At 36.9% G+C, this 20,071-nt stretch overlaps 1 protein-coding gene across 5 annotated transcripts in view; it reads right to left on the bottom strand.

Annotated features, from left to right (window-relative positions):
- The window catches only part of ARHGEF12 (Rho guanine nucleotide exchange factor 12), a 152,823-nt gene that overhangs the window by 102,790 nt on the left and 29,962 nt on the right, over positions 1-20,071 (bottom strand). Inside the window, exon 1 of one of the 5 annotated variants that reach the window (XM_031015917.3) lies at positions 790-954. The exons of the other annotated variants lie outside the window; for them this stretch is intronic. The gene's annotated coding sequence lies outside the window, so the exon portion shown is untranslated. Of the gene's footprint in view, positions 1-789; positions 955-20,071 lie in introns of those variants that run through there. 5 annotated transcript variants of the gene reach the window in all.

Here is a 20,071-nt window from a genome sequence, read left to right as displayed (position 1 = left end):
TTTATATTACTTCTTTTCACATTCATCCCTTGGTTCCTGTATTTACAGCTATAATTGGAAAGAAAAAGAAAGCAGAATGCAATTCCAGTGCCATCACAGCAACTCGGCAGCTTCTTCAAATTTATAATCAACATTTTAGCTGACAAAAGCAAAAATACCACAAACTGAACAAAGGATAAAATAATTCAAGTTGATAAGATTGTTTGGTGCCATGGATACCACCTTTTCCAATGATTATATATTTCAATTTAGTTTCCAATGCAAAAACAGGAAGGTTACTCTGTAAAAACACTCCCTTCCCCCACTGTAATATTAATCCCCACCCCCTATATCCCATCCATGGTCTCTTGGGTATCAAAGGGAAACAACCATCCTGAAGCATGAGATAATTAAATCACAATTCACAGAATAATACGTCAAAGTCTCTAAGATTCAAGAGAGGTTATGCCAATTCAGTTCTAAAAAGGTAACATAAGAATGCTGCATCCTATTCTTTTGAATAAAGATATCCTTGCAATGCTGGATGTAAAAACCTTTGTTCTAAAGCTAAGCAATTAAGGCACGGGTTTTCGAAACTAGGAATTTTCTTCCTTAGGTCAAATTAGGTTTTTTAAAACATGATAAAAATCCTAAAAGCTGTTGTGAGAAATAATAATGAACAATGTAAAAATATCCTTTTCCTTTTTATTTTATTCCTGTTACAGGTACATCCCTTTCACTGAAGCTATTTTTCTACCATTTTGCTCCATTTTATACACGACCCAGAAAACAAAGACTGCAGTAGATTACCTGGATCACCGGACAAATCAGCAGACAAGCAAAAGCTCAAAAGGCTCGTTTCCATGGAGTAGAAGAAAATGAAATCCTCACCAAAATACCACTCCCTTAGCAATCCTAAGCTTTTTCTTTATATATACATTCGACATCCTTGGAAAGGCATTTGTCAGATGATTTTACTGACCACAAGAGGGAAGATAAGAAGAAACCCCACCTCTTCTCCCACCCCCAATCATCTACCATCATCATTCGAAGCCCAACACTGCGCTGCTAATGGAAAGACAGAGAACAGCATCCATGTACATTTCCCTAGAATATCACTCAGGAAAATATATATAATATAAAGAAAGCAAGGATTTGGCTGATAATTCTCTAGCAGAACAGGCCAAATACCTCTCATAAAATTAAAAAAACTTGCAAAAAAGATCCAATTATAAAGCCACAAAAAAACCCTAATTTTCTTCTTGAGTACAGTATGATTTTTAAATTGGGAATTTCCCAAATACAGTGCCAAAAAATGGAGTCCCTCAAATACCTTAAAATTCGGTTGTTGTTACTGCTCCTTTTCCTAAAGCCAGATAAACCAAATAAGTTAGGATTTACAAAAAAAAAAAAAAAAAAAAAATCTCCTTTTGTTGCTAGTATTACCCCTTCAAAGAGAATCTGGGACAGGAGGTGGGAGTAGAGGAGAAACAGATTTAAACATGGGGGGAGGAAAAATATTTTCTGCCCCAATAAGCCTAATTAAATCTGTAAGCAAGACTGGGAGGATTGAAATTTCTTCATGCTACTCTGTCTGTTTGTGTTTGATTATTGTGAATCTTCCCAGGTCTCAAACTATGCCCTAGGCGTTATGTCTGGCATTCTGTTAACTAGCAGCCTGGCCTCTTACAGTAGAATGAGGGAGGAACAAGAGACAAACTCATGCAATCTAATCCCTAGAAGCCATGTAATTTTGCTAAAACAATAATTTGCCTCAAACACTGCTCTAAAAAATGCATTGCTATACTAAGAAGACTCAGCCTCTACTTTCCTTTTCTGAAGCATCAACCCAACTTGACAATTTGCAGGCACACAATTTCTGGGATCAATATATAAGTAACGAATGAAAAACATGTTGTTTTACAAAACATATTCCTTAAAACATTTGAATACATCTAATTTTAAGTTAAATCCCAGTAATCACTCTATCCACATAAATTATAGCTCAAGGTTCTGTGAATTTTGAAGGAAATCACAGAACCTCAAAACTACAGTTAGTGATCTATGAAGAATCAGCTTTCAGAGAACATATACCTTGGCAAAGGCAGTCACCTTGTAAGTAGTTACTAAAGAAGTAGTTACTGATTAAGAAAATAGTCTAGATTTGCTAAAAACAAATCAGACTAGGCTACTGACTGTGGCTATCATTAGACTTCCTCCACCTATACCGAGGTCTCAGTTTCTCTGATGCTTGGCACTTTCTGACCAGCCCAAGTATCCTAAGAAACACGAAGCTACCCATATGTCAAAGCCTGTGTTGGCTGATGAGGCAATTTCTCACACAGCACAGCTTAGAATTTGAAGCCAACTAATTTCATGTCTCAACATCTCTATCATCCTAGATCACCAAACAAAACTTTAGTCATCCATTAATCATGTGACATATCTAACAAAATCTTCCACTGTTCCCCTCTCTATCAAACTTTTTCACTGTGTACTCTAGGACAGGGGTCTCCAACTCCTGGGCCACAGACAATACTGGTCCATGATCTGTTAGGAACCAGGCCACACAGCAGGAGGTGAGCAAGTGAAGCTTCAGCTGTATTTACAGCTGCTCCCCATCACTCGCATTACCACCTGAGCCCCACTTCTGTCAGATCAGTGGCAGCATTAGATGCTCAGAGGAGCAGGAACCCTATAGCGAACTGCACATGAGAGGGATCTAGGTTGCACACTCCTCATGAAAATCTAATGCTTGATGATCTGTCATTGTTTCCCATCACCCACAGATGGGACCGTCAAGTTGCAAGAAAACAAACTCAGGGTTCCCACTGATTCTACATTATGGTGAGTATATAATTATTTCATTACACATTACAATGTAATAATAATGAAAATAAGGTAGACAATAAATGTAATGTGCTTGAATCACCCTGAAACCATCCCACTACTGCCCTCCCCCGAACACCCTCCCAGTCCCATTGAAAAACTGTCTACAACAAAACCGGTCCCTGGTGCCAAAAAAGTTGGGGACCACTGCTCTAGGACTCTTGCTACAAGAAACCAAACACCACTACACTCTTAACTTCTTCACAGAATGCACTCCAAACGCTGCCTTCACCAACACCTGGCTCTTCCCCAACGACACTGTTTCCCTTTTTTTTTTTTGAGACGGCGTCTGGCTCTGTCGCCCAGGCTGGAGTGCAGTGGTGCGATCTCCGCTCACTGCAAGCTCCGCCTCCCGGGTTCGCACCATTCCCCTGCCTCAGCCTCCCAAGCAGCTGGGACCACAGGCGCCCGCCACCACGCCTGGCTAATTTTTTGTATTTTTAGTAGAAATGGGGTTTCACCATGTTAGCCAGGATGGTCTCAATCTCCTGACCTCGTGATCCGCCCACCTCGGCCCCCAAAGTGCTGGGATTACAGGCGTGAACCGCCTCGCCCGGCCCCCTTACTGCCTTTTCTAATGGAAGCCACCCCTTATTCCAAACCCCAATGCTTTCAGAGCCCAGAAGAAATTTACAATTTTCTTAATTTTTCTGAATATCCAAATAACCAATGCACATATAAAAAGGTGCTCAACTTTAAGGAAATGTAAATTAAAACCACAATGAGAGAGAGAGAGAAATAGAATGAATGAATACATACAGTACTCATGAAGACATTAAGCACCTAGAAACTACATCCGCTGATCAGACTATAAATTGGTACAATCCCTCCAGAAAATTACTTGGTACAATCAGCTAAAGCTGAACCAGCGAATTCCACAACTAGGCAGGAATGTATATGTATGTTCACAAAAATACATGTCCGTGAAGGTTCCTAAACAGCACTGTTAGTAACAGTCCCAAACTAGAGCTATCTAAATGTCCATCTGCAGTAGAATGGATTTTTAAAACTGTAGTTTATTCACACATTAGAATATTAATCAATAATGCAAATGAATTATGACCACTCATAATATACAGATAAATGTTATAAACAATTCAAAAGAAAGATGCTAGATTAAAAAGGAGCACATACTGCACAACTCCATTTCTATAAAGAACAAAAGCAGTCGAAAGTTAAACACAGAGTTACCATACGACCTACAATCATACTCTTAGGTATTTACACAAGGGACTTGAAAACTTATATCCATGCAAAAACCTGGCCATGGACATTTACAGCAGCTTTACTCCTAATGCTAAAAACTGAAAGTAACTACAGTGGCCTTTAATGGGGGAATGAAAAAACAAATTATGATTCATCCACACAATGGAATAGTACAACAATTTTTAAAACAAATGAACTATTAATTTACACAACATGGATGAATCTTAAATACATTTTACTACATGAAAGAAGCCCGATACAATCTTTGGATTTTTCATGTATTTTACTACATGGAAAAATCCAAAGACTGTATCATTCCATTTATACAACACTCTGGAAAATGCAAAAGTAGAGACACAGAAAATAAATTAGTATTTGCTAGGGACTAGAGGACAGGAGAGTGTTTGACTACAAACGGGATGCACAGGGGGACATTTAGGGTGCAGGATCTGCTCTGTACATTAGGGTGGTGAATACATGACCCATTGCATTTGTCTGAACCCACAGAATGGCACAGTACAAAGAGTGAACTTCAACAAATGTTAACCAAACAACAACCACTAACATCAACCAAAACGTCAGAGGATCCCAAGATGAAATGTGGATTGCGACAAATGAAACTAACTGCATTACAAATGTATGACATAACTTCACTGAAGGGGCGGTGAAAAAGGAGCTAACCTAACAAACTTTGGAACACGGTGTTTTGACTTGAAATTGTAAGGCTAATGACAAAAGAAACTGTACATAAATACTGTACTCATGGGGTATGGGGTAATAATTCTAAATTTGCTTTTCATGTGTACATAGGTTGAACAAATAAGTGGATGGATAATGGGGTGGCTGAAGCCAGGTTTCTTATGGTCAGACAAGGAAGTCACAGATTAAAAAGGAGGACTAGAGTGAACCTTGTGGTACTGGATTATAATCAGAGACATCAATATCAACTCATGTTTAACTTAACATATATGCCAACTGATACATATAGAAACAATTAGAGATGTATGTGTATACATGGGTTAGTATTCACACAGATATTACCTAGCTCTGTCCCCTGAGAGGGCCTAAAAGCAACGATACTCCAATAGCAATGAGCACACCTAGTAACTACATTTTGGTTCCTAAATAAAATGAATGCTAGTTCCTTCAAATGGCTGATTCTACAGCTGATGCAAAGAAAATACAAGATGAGCCTGGAGCATCTTCTAGTACCACGTCAGGAGATGTTCAAAAAACAAAAGGATAGGGGCATATGAAAGGGACATAAACAGTAACCGGAAAACCTTCCCAATAGCCAAAGTTGGAACAATTTAAGCAAAAGAAAAGAAACCTAGCATTAGAACTCAAAGTATAAAATAAACATACATGAGTCCATACTGATATAAATGACTGAATAAACAGATAAATGTGGGGAAAGATCCAAATCTTCCTTACAGAAGAATTTCAAACCATATATGTAGATATCTCCCCCTTCCTAAAGTGTGGGTTGGACTTAGTAATGTGTTTCCAAAAAACAGAGTATAGTGAAGAAACCTAGCAAACACTATCTTAACCAAGTGGTCATGGTTAACATCACCAGTGATGCCACGTGGACATCATGCACCCCTGATGAGAGGAAAAGAGGATTCTTTCCAAAAACGCATAACCCAGTCTAATACTGAGAAACAGCAGCAAACGCAGACTGGGGGACATTCTACAAAGTCCTCGGGGATGGCAAGGTTGTGACAAACAAGGAAAAACTGAGAAACTGTCACAAACCAAGAGACTGGGGAAACATGAAAACTATAAGCAATGTGGTATCCTAAATTTGATCCTAGAACAGAAAGAGGCCATTAATGAAAAAGCTGGAAAAATCCAAATGAAGTATGAAGTTTAGTTAACAGTATGTACTAAGGTTGGTTTCTTAGTTTTCACAGATATACCACAATAATGTAAGATGTCAGCAATCAGGAAAACTAGGTGTAGGGTATATGGGAACTCTACGTGAATTTTCTGTTATTTATGCAACTTTTCTCTAAATAAAAAATTAATCCAAAAAAAGTTTAAGGATTAGTCTATGGTACTAGAAGTCAGAATAGTGGGTACTCTCAGGGGGCAGTGAATTTAATTGCTGGTTGAAAACATTTCCACAAAGAAAACTCACTTCACTGGTGAATTATCACAAGCATTTAAAGGAAGAGATAACAATTCTACATCTGACAAATGAAAGTGAAAACACATGACACTTCCCAAAAAATTTTCTGAGGCCAACACTGTCTCAGTATCAAAACAAGGCAATGACATTACAAGAAAACTAAACACAAATATCCCTTAGGAACAAAGGAACAAGAACAATCATCAAAATATTAGTAAACCAAATCTATCAATAAATAAAAAGAATAATACATAATACGTAATAAAGAGACCATTAGGATAAACCAAATGGGGTTTATCCTAAGAATGCCAGGTAGGTTTAACACTCAAAAATCAATGTAATTCACTGTATCACCAGTCTAAGAAAGAAAAGCCTCAGATGAAAATACCTCCTGGCAAATTAAAAAAAAGAAAGAAAACAGAAAAGCCATATGATCATCTAAACAGATACAGAAACAGCATATGACTAAATTCAATATCTGTTAATTATAAAATTTCTTACAAGCTAGGAATAGAAGGTAACTTCCCCAAACTGATAGAGTACGGAAAAAAAAAAAAATCGTACTTAATGGTAAAATACTGAATGCTTTCCATAAGATTGAGAACAATGAAAAGCTGTCTACATGTCTGCTTTCACCACTTCTTTTAACATTTCAGCCAAATGAGTAAGACGGTGAAAATAAATATATAAAAGGCTTACACCTTTTAAACGAAAGTAAAACTTTTTAATAACATGACATTATGGAAAACTCCAGAGATCTATATAAAAAAAGCACCAAAAAGCAAGTTTAGTAACAGTATGTAAGATCAACATAGAAAAATCAATTGTATTTCTATATATTATCAGTAAAGAATTAAAAATTAATTTTAAATGCTATTTATAACCTCAAAACACATAAACTTAACAAACCATGTGCAAACCCTGTATGCTGAAAACTATGTAATGTTTATAGAGAAATTAAAGAAGACTACTAAATTAATGGAGAGAAAGATTATGCCAATGGATTGGGGGACCTAATTTGAGATGTCAATTCTCCACATTCTGATCCAGATTCAACACAACCACAAAATCTCAGCCTGTTTTCTGTAAATAGAAATTGACATGCTGACTCTAACATTCATATGGAAATGCAAAGACCTAGAAGAGCCAAAACAATTTTTAGGAAAACAACAAAATTGGAAGACTTATATTACCTTATTTAAAGACTTAAAGCTAAGGTAATAAAGACAAAAGAACAGGCATATTGATCAACAGAACATAATAAAGAAACCATAAATACAACTATGCATAGACAGTCTATTAAGTTTTTAACACAGATGCCAAAGCAATTCAATGGGAAAAGGACAGTCTTTTCTGCAAATGGTGCTGGAAAACATGCCAAAACACGCACAAACTTTAATCCTTACCTCACACCATATATAAATGTTAACTTGATATGAATCATAGGCCTAAACATAAGAGTTAAACTATACAACTTCTAGAAAAAATTAAGAGAACATTTTCTGCAACCTTGGGTTAAGTCAAGATATTTAAGATAGGGACCAAGAAGCATGAATACAAAATAAAAAGTTGATATACTGAACTTCATCAATAACTTATGCTCTTTGAAAGGCATTGTTAACGAAATAAAAGGACAAGCCACAAACAGAAAGAAAAACATTTTCTAAATGTAACTGACAAAGGACCCATACCTTACCTCTCAATAAGACAAAGACAAGCCAACTTCTTAAAAGACTTGAACAGACACTTCACAAAAGAGAACAAAAGGTCAATAAGCAAATGAAAAGTCCTCAATATTCATCATTAGAGAAATGCAAATAAAAAGTAGAGTGAGATGCTATTCACACCCACTACAATGACTAAAATTAAAAAGACTGATACTACCAAGTGTTGATGAGGATGTAGAACAAGTAAAACTCGTCTACATTTCTAGTGGGAATGTAAAATGACAGAGGCACTTTGGAAAACAATTTGGCAGTTTCTTATAAAGTTAATCAAGGCCAGGTGTGGTGGCTCATGCCTGTAATCCCAGCACTTTGGGAGGGTGAGGTGGGAGGATCCCTAACAAGGCTGATCCAAGACCAGCCTGGACAACATAGTGAGACCCCATCTCTAAAAAAATAAATAAAAGAATTTTTTAAAAGTTAATCATATATTTACCATATGACTCAGCAATTCTACTCTGAGATGTTTACCAAAGAGAAAGAAAAATATATGCCACACAAAAACTTACAGGAAAATGTTCAGATTTATTCAAAATAGCCAAAAACTGGAAACAATCCAAACCTCCACCAACAGGTCAATGGATAAAGAAACTGATTTATTCACACAATGTAATACTATTATGGTAAGAAAAAGGAACAAACTACCATTATATGAAACAATTTGGATGCATCTGAAAAGTATTAAGCCTAAAAAAAGAAAAGAAAGGCTGGGCATAGTGGCTCAATGCCTGTAATCCCAGCACTTCACAGGGGTCAGGGCAGGAGAATCACTTGAGCCCAGGAGTTTGAGGCCAGCCTGGCAACACAGCAAGACCTCATCTCTACAAAATACTAAAAAATTAGCTAGGTGTGGTGGTGTGCACCTGTGTGGTCTCAGCTACTTGGGAGCATGAGATGGGAGGATCACTTGAGCCCAGGATATTAAGCCTGAAGTGAGCTGTGTTTGCGCCACTGTACTCCAGCCAGCCTGGGAAACAGAGACTGTCTTAAAAAAAAAAAAAGAGACAGAGAAGACAGACACAGAAAGATTACATACTGTACATGATTTCATTTACATGAAGTAGAAAAGGCAAAACTATTGTGACAGAAAGCAGAGACAATTTTTTGGGGTGATGGAAATGTTATATATCTTAATTATGCTGGTTGTGGTGGTTAAAAAGTATACACACTTGTCAAAGCTCATTGAAGTACACACTTAAAATGAGTGAACTTAAGGAAGTCAGTATATCAAAGAGGCCTGCACTCCTAACTTTATTGATGCACTATTCACAATAGCCAAGATTTGGAAACAACCTAAGTGTCTATCAACAGACAAATGGATAAAGAAAATGCGGTACATATACACAATGGAGTATTATTCAGCTATATAAAAGAATGAGATCCCGTCACTTGCCACAATATAAATAGAACTGAAGGTCATTATGTTAAGTGAAATAGGCCAGACACAGAAAGACAAACTTCACATGCTCTCATTCATTTGTGGGAGATAAAAATTAAAACATCTGAACTCACAGAGATAGAAAGATGTTTACCAGAGGCTGGGAAGGGTAGTGGGGGGTTGGGGAAGTTGGGATTGTTAAAGGATACAAAAATATAGTTCGATAGAATAAGATCTAGTATTTGATAGAACAGGGTGATTACAGTCAACCATAATTTATTGTACATTTAAAAATAACTAGAAGAGTATAATTGGAATGTTTGTAACATAAAGAAAGAATAAATGCTTGAGGTAATGGATACCCCATTTACCTTAGTGTGATTATCATGCATTGTATCCCTGTCTCAAAATATTGCATGAATCCATAAATATAAATACTTATGCCCATAAAAATTAACAATAATATAACGGTGAATTTTATATGTAAATTATATCTCAAAGTCTATTTTTTAAAAGATAAAATGAAGGAAATAAGTCTCAGTGTCTAGAATTTAAATTGCGGATAAACTGACCAGCCTCTCTAACTTCCTACTTAAAATAGGAACCTAAGTTGTTCCCTTAGATAAACAAAATCTTTAGAATTCGACAGGAAAGGAAAGCTTTATTTCAAAAATACAATTTGAAAATACAATCTGAACATTTAAAAAATCTAATTCTCAACTCTGAACACATTATTTGTAAAAAAAAATTTAACATTTCAATGAGCAGTATATCAATATGATGATTTATTTAATAACTAAAGCCCAAGCAATTACCAGAGCAATTAACCTAACTAGGATATGCCTACCAGAACATTCCAATACTTTACACTGGAGAAATCTGATAAAACATTATTTTGGTGATCAAGGTCATCATCAATAGTCACATATGTTAGCAGTAAGTACCCTTGGCATGAGTTGATGAAGATGTCACTTTACCTCTGTGATCTTCCTTCCAACAACCCATACTCCAGTCAAATCATAAGAAAAACATCAAGCAAATTCTAATATAGGGGCATCCTACAAGAAACCTGACCAGTACTCAATTGAACTATCGAAACCATCAAGAACAAGAAAAATCTGAGAAACTGTCACAGCCAAGAGGAGGCTAAGGAACATGACAAACTAAATATAATGTGGTTTCTGAGGAAAGAAAAAGAACAATAGGTAAAAACTAAGGAAATCTGAATAAACTACAGACTTCAATTAATATTAATGTTAACACTGGTTCAGTAACAAATGTACCATACAAATGTAATATGTTAATAATAGGGGAATCTGAGCATGCCTATGGGGTATATGTTATTTTCTAGCTTCTCATTTTCGGCAAATCTAGCCCTGTTCTCAAAAGCAAACTTTTTATTTTAAAAAAAAAAAAAAAGGCCACCCCATCAGAACTTGGAACACTACAGGTAAAGGAAAGTTGCAAAGGGGAAAGGAATCAAGAAAATAATTGTACGGGTGCTTTTTTTAAGAATATCATTACAGTGTTGGTAGAAAATATCGTAAAGCTCTTTTTTTTAACCATTTAATGGAAAAAGAGAAAACATAAAAGGAAAGGTCAAAAAGATGATCTAACAGGGATGTTAAAAATACTTCCCAATGCTTATACAGCTGTACTGGTGTTCTGACGTCAATCTCAAGACTCCCATGGATTATACCAACAATTCACTCTTTGGTGTTTGCTGTTTAAGTTTCAAAGTAAAACCAGTTGTTAATGAATGTTCACAGTTTCCATGATAAGAAGACTCACTTTGCCTAAACCCTGAGACATACAGTGGCTAACTGTGGCAGGAGGAAGGGCAGAAAAAGAGAGGGTCATTCTGGGCATGTTTATTTGAGTTTAAATTAAGTCTTCTCTCTTAGCTCTTTGGGCCATTCATCTACCCATTCTTTATTTTCACTGAGAAACTAAAGTGAAAATACCAATCTCGTTCATTTTGTTGACAAATCTGAAGATTTTGTGGGTAAAAGCAAATTACTAGTATACCCTTCTGAGAGTTGATATCCAAAAATTTATGAAATTTCAAAGTACAGAATACCTGTATATTGTATGGTAGATTTAATTTAACAGAGCTATGTTAGTAATTTGAATCATTAATATGTATGACTCAATGTAATGAATTAGTCATAAAAGCATAATCTTTGCTGTAACCATCATATACGTTTTTCACAATTTAAAAAGAAAAGTTTTTAAAAAATATTTATTTTTTTTCTATGTTTGCAAGTTCATGAGAACTGAGATCATTAAACTAAAATTCACGAGGTCGATTCTGCATACTGGAAGTTAACTTGTACTATGCTGTATTAGAGTAAAATCACTTTTATCACAACACATATTTAAAATCCGTAAGGCCATCTACTCCAGAGGAGATTGATTCTTAGCCTTGTAAACCTTTAAGGCCAAGAAGAAAAATCAGCTGGAGAGCTCAGTAGCTCAATGAAGCTGTTTTCATCAAATGTCATAATGTTCACACACATATTTAGCCACAAACAGTAACCCAACCGTATTGCGAGAAGTACCCCCCTACTTTTTATAGGTGCTTAAATAAAAATGAATGAACGTTTCTTCTGTATCCCTGGATAAAATTTCCCCAGCAATGTCAAAACTGCTGAACTGTGAGATATCTTTAAAAAATTCTAACTAGGCAATTCCTTTTTATGAAAAAAAGCATATCTAAAAGTCATAGCATCTCTCCTACACTAAACAATGGTTATACTCTGAAATGATCATAGGGAAAGGAAACAGGAGGAACCATGCTTGGTTAACCAGCCACTAGATGGAAAGACATTTAGCTATGGGTGTCCATAAAAATACATTTTTTGGCCAGGTGCGGTGGCTCACGCCTGTAATTCCAGCACTTTGGGAGGCCAAGGCAGGCGGATCACCTGAGGTCGGGAGTTCGAGCCCAACCTGACTAACATGGAGAAACTCCGTCTCTACTAAAAATACAAAATTAGCCGGGCGTGGTGGTGCATGCCTGTAATCCCAGCTACTCAGGAAGCTGAGGCAGGGGAATCACTTGAACCCTGGAGGCAGAAGTTGCGGTGAGCCGAGATCGCACCATTGCACTCCAGCCCAGGCAACAAGAGCGAAACTCCGTCTCAAAAACAAAAAATCCATTTTTCATATTTTAATTATTTTCTCAAAGTAAGTTTCTTAAATTGCCACCATTATCAAGATAACAGTTGCTCCCTGAAGAGAATATGGGGGAAAAAACATAGAACGGGGAAAAAAACATAGAAAGGTGAAAAAACCCAAAGTCCTACCATCCACCATTATTCTACTAGTTACATAAATCATTATACAATTATATAATAGAATATTGTACCAATAATGGAAATACATTTCCAAGTTAGAAATACATTTCCTAACTAGATGTTAATTCATTCACCAAATATGTATTGAGCATCTATTATGTGCAGGCACTGTTCTAGGTGTTGGGAACACAGCAGTGGATAAAACAAACATCCCTCATTTTACTCTTTGTGTTTTGCTGCCATAATATTATATAGAACATTGTAGAGAACAGAATGTTGTATAGCCACACAACATAGGTACTCACATGGAAATTAAACATATTTTAAAAAGTATATTGTTAAATGAAAATGTCAAGCTACAAAACAGCACCTATGGGGTGATTTCATTTGTGTAAAGGAAGTTAATGGTGGCTACCTCAGGTAAATCATATTAAACAACTGGGAGAGGGGAGGGGCCTTGTCACTTTATATCTTATATGGTTGAAAAGGATTAATCTAAACTGTATTTTATTACTAAAGCTGATAACAGGTCAGTGAAGGTTCATTAAGCTATTCTAATTTTTATCTATGTCAGAAATTTTATATAATGGTTATTTTAAAGCATTGTTATACTTAGAAAAAATTACTTCTAAGAAAAAAATCTTGTTTGAGTTTAGATTATACTGGTAATACGGAATAGCTTTTTTCAACATTTATTATTAATAGCTTATTTTGTGCATTTATTTTTAATTCTAGGGGTAGGTTCCTCAGTTAGAGTGACCTTAAGCAGAAAATTATCAATAAGTTACAGTTTGATAATTTTTGAAAACTTCACATCTGAAGTCCTATGAAGTAGACATGATAAGAGATATTGGGGATAAAGAGACAAAAGCTAAGGTAGAGAAGCTATACAACTTTTCCAAGGTTGTTCAGCTAACAAATGGTAGAGCCTGGATCTGAACTCAGGCCTATCTTATCATAAATCCTGTCTGCTTTTTACAAAAAGTTGAAAAATTGTAGGGAAAAAAAGCCCCATAAAAACTGAGCACCTGCCTTACCATATAAAAAATAAGCTTCAGTCTTCCATAAATACATCTTTCAAATGCAGAAAGTTAACCAAGGATTCCTTTGGTTACTTGCCTAGATGTATTTGAGAGCAGAACTGCATTATACAAAGCAAACTAGTTAATAACACACTGGTAGAAAGGCTTGTCAGAAAGAACTTTGTACTGGGCCAGTATATGACAGGGTATAGTGAAGCACAAATAACTACAGTCCAGAGGCATTACATAATTTCAAGCCAATGTTAAAGATGGTAGGTATATCTATATTAGAACATATAAATATTTTGGTTCCTGAATTAAAAAAAAAAAGATCAGAGGAGATCAGAGAGTAAACAGTTCTAATCAAACTCAGACTGCAGTGCTTAATAGTGTTAAGTAAAATAGAGATTGCTTTGGATTCATTTGTAACTAGAAGGCATTTTTACTGCACTAGTGGTTACCTTATAGTTACTATTACTTTATCTAATGTTCCCTTGGAAGTTTTAGTGGCCTTCAGCATATTACCAAAAATTTTAGTATTCAAAAGTTCATATGTGTTAACACAAAAATGTTGAAAGCATCACTGCTCTAGGTTATAAACCAGCTCAGCGCCTAACAAATTAGATCATAAGCTATCTAAATAACCTTGGCTTAGTTTTTCCAAAGAAATCAGTTTTGGTGAGTGCTGCTTTCTGTTTTCCCCTCAGATTTTTAGTAATGGTCATTCAAAAAACCATTTGAAAAAGTGCTCTTTCACTTATGAAACTGTTGTAGCAGATATTGTTCCCAATATTGTCTTGAAACCTTGGTGAACAGTATTTTTTTAATTTAATGGGAGTAAAATTAGGTTTGTCTCAAAGGAGGAAATACATCCAACAATAGAACCAAATCATATTTACCTTATTCCCACAGAATCCTGAAAGCAGAGAGGCTTAATTACAATGGCTGTATTAGCTCTCATAATTATCATATTTGCACTGATCTCACTGTAATAACTTGATTTTCTATTAACATCTTTAACTGAGGTGAGTGTATGTTCATGTGCCCTTTACTATAAACCATTTCACATCCTTTTTTAGGAAGTGGGGTATAAGGGTTATAAACTTTAAGAGTCAAAATAATAAGTTTATGTATTAAAGTATTCTTCTTTAAAGACAGTTTTTTTGTTTTTTGAGACGGAGGTTCACTCTTGTTACCCAGGCTGGAGTGCAGTGGCACGATCTCAGCTCACAGCAACCTCCACCTCCCGGGTTCAAGCAATTCTCCTGCCTCAGCCTCCCGAGTAGCTGGGATTACAGGCATGCGCCACCACACCCAGCTAATTCTGTATTTTTAGGAGAGACAGGGTTTCTCCATGTTGGTCAGGCTGGTCTCAAACTCCCGACCTCAGGTGATCCGCCCGCCTCGGCCTCCTATATTGCTGGGATTACAGGCATGAGCCACCGCGCCCAGCCCTAAAGATACAGTTTTAATAAATGTCTATACTTTTAGTTGGGGGAAATTGGCATTTTTTTCCCCTAGAAAGAACTCTTTTTAGCACTGAATTTTTAATTAGGAAAAAACCTCATGCACATATCTCACTTGATTCTGTGAGGTAGACAGTATAAAAGTAAATATTCTCCTTTTACAGATTAGGAGAATTAGGCTCAGAAAAGTTGACTTAATTGTCATATAATTCTTGAAGGACGAAGCGGGGACTCATTTCCAGCAATTTTGACTCTAAGTTCCATATACTTTTCTCTATAACACACTACCTTAAATAGAACTGTCAGCCAAAACAATATAAAATTAAAAGGTGATAAGGGAGGGAAGGACAGAGGGAAGGAGAGAGAAAAAAAATGAAAGGAGATTGGAATGGGGGATGGGAAGGAAGAAACAGGAAGGAAAAGAATAAGTGAGGGAGGAGGAGAGGGAAAGAAAGAGACTGACCAACCATTCTAAAAGCAGAGAAAATCATAAAGTACCTAGAAATAAGCTTAGCCAAAAAAGTTTTAAGACTTTTGGATACAATTATAAATTACTATTGAAGACCATAAGGGAATATCTGGAATTTCTAAGGAAAAACCACGTTCATGTATAGGAAGACAATATCATAAATATGCCTATTTTCTCCAAACTAAACTAAATATTCAATGCAATTACAATGTTAAAAAAAAAAAAAACTTTTAAGGGAACCTGACAAGCTGATCCCAAAATTCATATGGAAAAAGAAAAAGCTAAGAATAGCGATGAAAATTTTGAAGAAGAAAAACAAGGTAAGGAGATTTACTTTGCTTATGAAGCTAAAGTAATCTGAACAGTTTGGTGTCGGTACAGAAATAGTCAAACCAGGGGAAAAGATTAGAAAGCTCAGAAACAAACCTACAAATAATGGAAACATTATGTATGACAAGGATAGTGCTACCCATCAGTAGGGAAAAGACAGACTGCACAGTGAAAGGGGCAAGACAACTGATTCTCCACATGGAAGAATAAAACTCAATCCCTACCTCATATCATATTCATAATATTTTATTAATATTCATTATTAATAGTAACAGTTATAATTAGTAATTTTTATTGATATTTTGTTAATAAAACACATTGCCGAATATAGAACATGAATTCAAATATTAGGAAGTTTAAAAATCTGCAAAAATTTCCATAATGTTTGAAGATACATAACATATAGCCAAAGTATAAAAACATGCATAGGAGCAACAAACACCAAATTTACTATGATGTTTACTTCTGGAAAGGGGCAGAAGAGAACAGGATCGGGGGAAAATACCCAGGAGAGCCTCCACTTCATCTCTAATTTTTATTTGCTTGCCTCATCCCCCAAAAAGATAACACTAAGTAGCAGGTACATGGATGTATACCATTTTCTTTTTATTTTATTGTGAAATATTCCAAGTATAAGACGAAAAAAGAAAATTTAAAAATCAGATGTTGCAGCTACATTGAGACTTCTGTGTAGTAACACTAACAGCGCAAGCTTCTCAGGTGTTTTCCTTCTTTTAAATTTAGAATTAATTAGCTTAAAGAATAAAAATTCTTGTATACCCCAAAATAAACTACTTTTGTTGAAACTGCATTACTCCGATTAGTATGTATAAAATGATAAACATAATGATTAAATGGCTTATACCACCAGTTCACTGACTTTAACTCTTTAAAACTTACCAATAAGCACCAGTTCTGAAATAGCTCTCCTTTATCTCTGAAATGTATTATAAGTTTTCAATTAAAAACAAAAGATCTGGCCAAGTGGGATGGCTCATGCCTGTAATCCCAGCACTTTGGGAGGCCAAGGCAGGCAGATTACTTGAGGTCAGGAGTTCAAGACCAGCCTGGCCAACATGGTGAAACCCCGTCTCTACTAAACATATAAAAATTAGCCAGTTGTGCTGGCGTGCGCCTGTAGTCCCAGCTACTCGGGAGGCTGAGGTGGGAGAATTACTTGAACCCTGGAGGCAGAGGCTACAGTGAGCTGAGATCATGCCACTGCACTCCAGCCTGCGGGACAGAGTAAGACCCTGTCACAGAAAAAAAAAAAGAAGAAGATTTGAGAATATAGTAGTTTAGTCATCAGTCATGATAAAAGACGATGTTGTTATCACTGGAGACAGCCAGACACTAAGGACAAAACCAATTCTGTTTCAGCACCTAAAGAATGACCACCTATATTATAAATGCTGGCAAACAAAAATAATTTACAGGCTAGATGACATTTACTTATGAAATCTTTCTAGGGAACAATAGACACTGGGGCCTATTTGAGGGTGGAGGGTGAAAGGAGGAAGGGGGCAGAAAAAATAACTTTTGGGTACTAGGCTTAGTAACTGGGTGACAAAATAATCTGTACAACAAACCCCCATGACAAGTTTACCGATATAACAAACCTGCACATGCACCCCGAACCTAAAAGTTAAAACATTAAAATTAAAATTAAAAAAATAAAATCTTTCTAAAAGGGAAACATACATAGAAAAAATGAGTTTTGGCATTGGTCAGACTGAGATTAAAACCTGGCACAAGCACTCAATGGATTGTGTGACCATGAGCAAATTTACCGAAAGTCACTGAACCTTAATTTCCTCACAAATAATTGTTAGGTATCTGCTTTATAGGAATGCTGTCAGGATTAAGTGAGGTTAAGTACACAGCCTGATACTTAGAACATATGAGGTAATTAACAAATGCCGATTCCCTTTAATAAAAAGGCTACTCAGGTCAGGCATGGTGGCTCACGTCTGTAATCCCAGCACTTTGGGAGGCCAAGGTGGGAGGATCTCTTGAGGCCTGGAGTTTGAGACCAGCCTCGGCAACATAGGGAGACCCCCATCTCTATAAACGAATTAAAAAATTAGCCAGACATTGTAGCATGTGCCTATAGTCCCAGCTACTAAGGATTTTAGTCAGTAGTCATGATATAAGATGATGTTGTTATCATGGAGATAGCTAGACAGTATGGACAATGAGGCGGGAGGATTGCTTGAGCCCAGGAGGTCCAGGCTGCAGTGAGCCAACATCATGCTGCTGTGGCCCAGCCAAAGCAATAGAGTGAGACCCTGTCCCAAAAAAAGAGGCCACTCAAATATAAGAATATTATCTTAAATTCCATATTAGTTTTCTTCTCTATCCCATTATGAAATCTTTCGGTCTTATTTTATCTTTTATTTATTTATTTTTGAGACGAGGTCTTGCTCTGTCACCCAGGCTGGGGTGCAGTGGTACGATCACAGCTCACTGCAGCTTCAACCTCCTCAACCTCCCAGGCTCAAGCAATCCTCCCAACTCAGCCTCTCAAACAGCTGGAACTACAGGTGTGTGCCACCACTCTCAGCTAATTTTGAAATTACTTTGTAGAGACAGGGTCTCACTACGTTGCCAGGGCTAGTCTCAAACACCTGACCTTAAGCAATCCTCCTGCCTCAGCCTCCCAAAGTGTTGGGATTAAAGGCATGAGCCACTGCACTCAGCTATTTTATCATTTAAACAGTATTCTAGGCCGGGCATGGTGGCTCATGCCTGTAATCCCAGCACTTTGGGAGGCCAAGGTGGGCAGATCATGAGGTCAGGAGTTTGAGACCAGCCCGACCAACATGGTGAAACCCCATCTCTACTAAAAATACAAAAATTAGCCGGGCATGGTGGCATGCGCCTGTAATCCCAGCTACTCAGAAGGCTAAGGCAGGAGAATCGCTTGAACCCAGGAGGCGGAGGTTGCAGTGAGCCAAGATCACACCACTGTACTCCAGCCTGGGTGACAGAGCGAGACTCCACCTCAAAAAAAAAAAAAAAAAAAAAAAAAAGGAAAAAGTATCCTAACAGATTTTTTTATTATTAAAAGCATCTAAACAAGAGAAATTATTTTGTGCTGTCCTATAATCCTTAAAACTTCCGTTAACAAATTTCTCCCAAAACTATAAGAAAAATTTCAAAACTATTCACAAACCACAATTCTGAGATGTAAACAACAGAATCACAGATCTGCTCTTTCCTTCCCATGCTGTGTGATCCCTACTTGAGTAAGCAAGCACCAAAAGAATCAGATGCAATAAGACTGTTGGACAGCAACTAAGCTTCTTAAAACTACTCAACCCTTCTTTGCCAGTGTAGCAGTGACTTATTAAATTTCTTTTTCTAATTATTTCTTTTTTTCTTTAGATGGAGTCTCACTCTGTCACCCAGGCTGGAGTGCAGTGACACAATCTCGGCTCACTGCAACGTCCGCCTCTCAGGTTCAAGCGATTCTCCTGCCTCAGCCTCCCAAGTAGCTGGGATTGCAGGCGTGTGCCACCACGCCCAGCTAATTTTTTATATTTTTGGTAGAGACGGGGTTTCACCATGTTGGCCAGGCTGGTCTTGAACTCCAGACCTCAAATGATCCGCCCACCTTGGCCTCTCAAAGTGCTGAGATTACAGGCGTGAGCCACCTCATCCAGCCTCTAATTATTTCTATCCACCGATGTTGGATGTTGTCATGTGCTCTTGGAGTGGAGAAGATGGAAAAGTTCAAATTAAGAAATCTGAGTCAAGACGTTGGGGACAGACCATGGTCATGTTAATTTACCTGTTGCTCACAGCCAGAAAAAGAAAGAAATCAGCCAATACTTTTGTGGAAGAAAAAGGAACTCCATATTTGAATTGCAACAACAGATCACCCACTGTATTATTTTATTGCCCACAGCATGTCATGAAAAGATCAAAAAAATAACTTAAGGCCAGGGTTGGTGGCTCACGCCTGTAACCCCAGCACTTTGGGAGCCCAAGGTGGGAGGACTGCTTGGGGCCAGAAGTTGGAGACCAGCCTGGGCAACATAGTGAGACCCTGTCTCTACTAAATAATAATAAAGTAACTCTCCCAAAGCAGACAGTACATCTAAATTTAAATCAAATTTGGGTCCTCAAGAAAGATTCCTTGTTTTGTGGTTTTATTTTTTTGAGACAGGGTC

Source organism: Gorilla gorilla, chromosome 9 (assembly GCF_029281585.2).
Source record: "Gorilla gorilla gorilla isolate KB3781 chromosome 9, NHGRI_mGorGor1-v2.1_pri, whole genome shotgun sequence".
Lineage (NCBI taxonomy): Eukaryota > Metazoa > Chordata > Mammalia > Primates > Hominidae > Gorilla > Gorilla gorilla.
The sequence above is the reverse complement of the archived record's forward strand: the minus strand, read 5'-3'. Positions and strand labels throughout refer to the sequence as shown.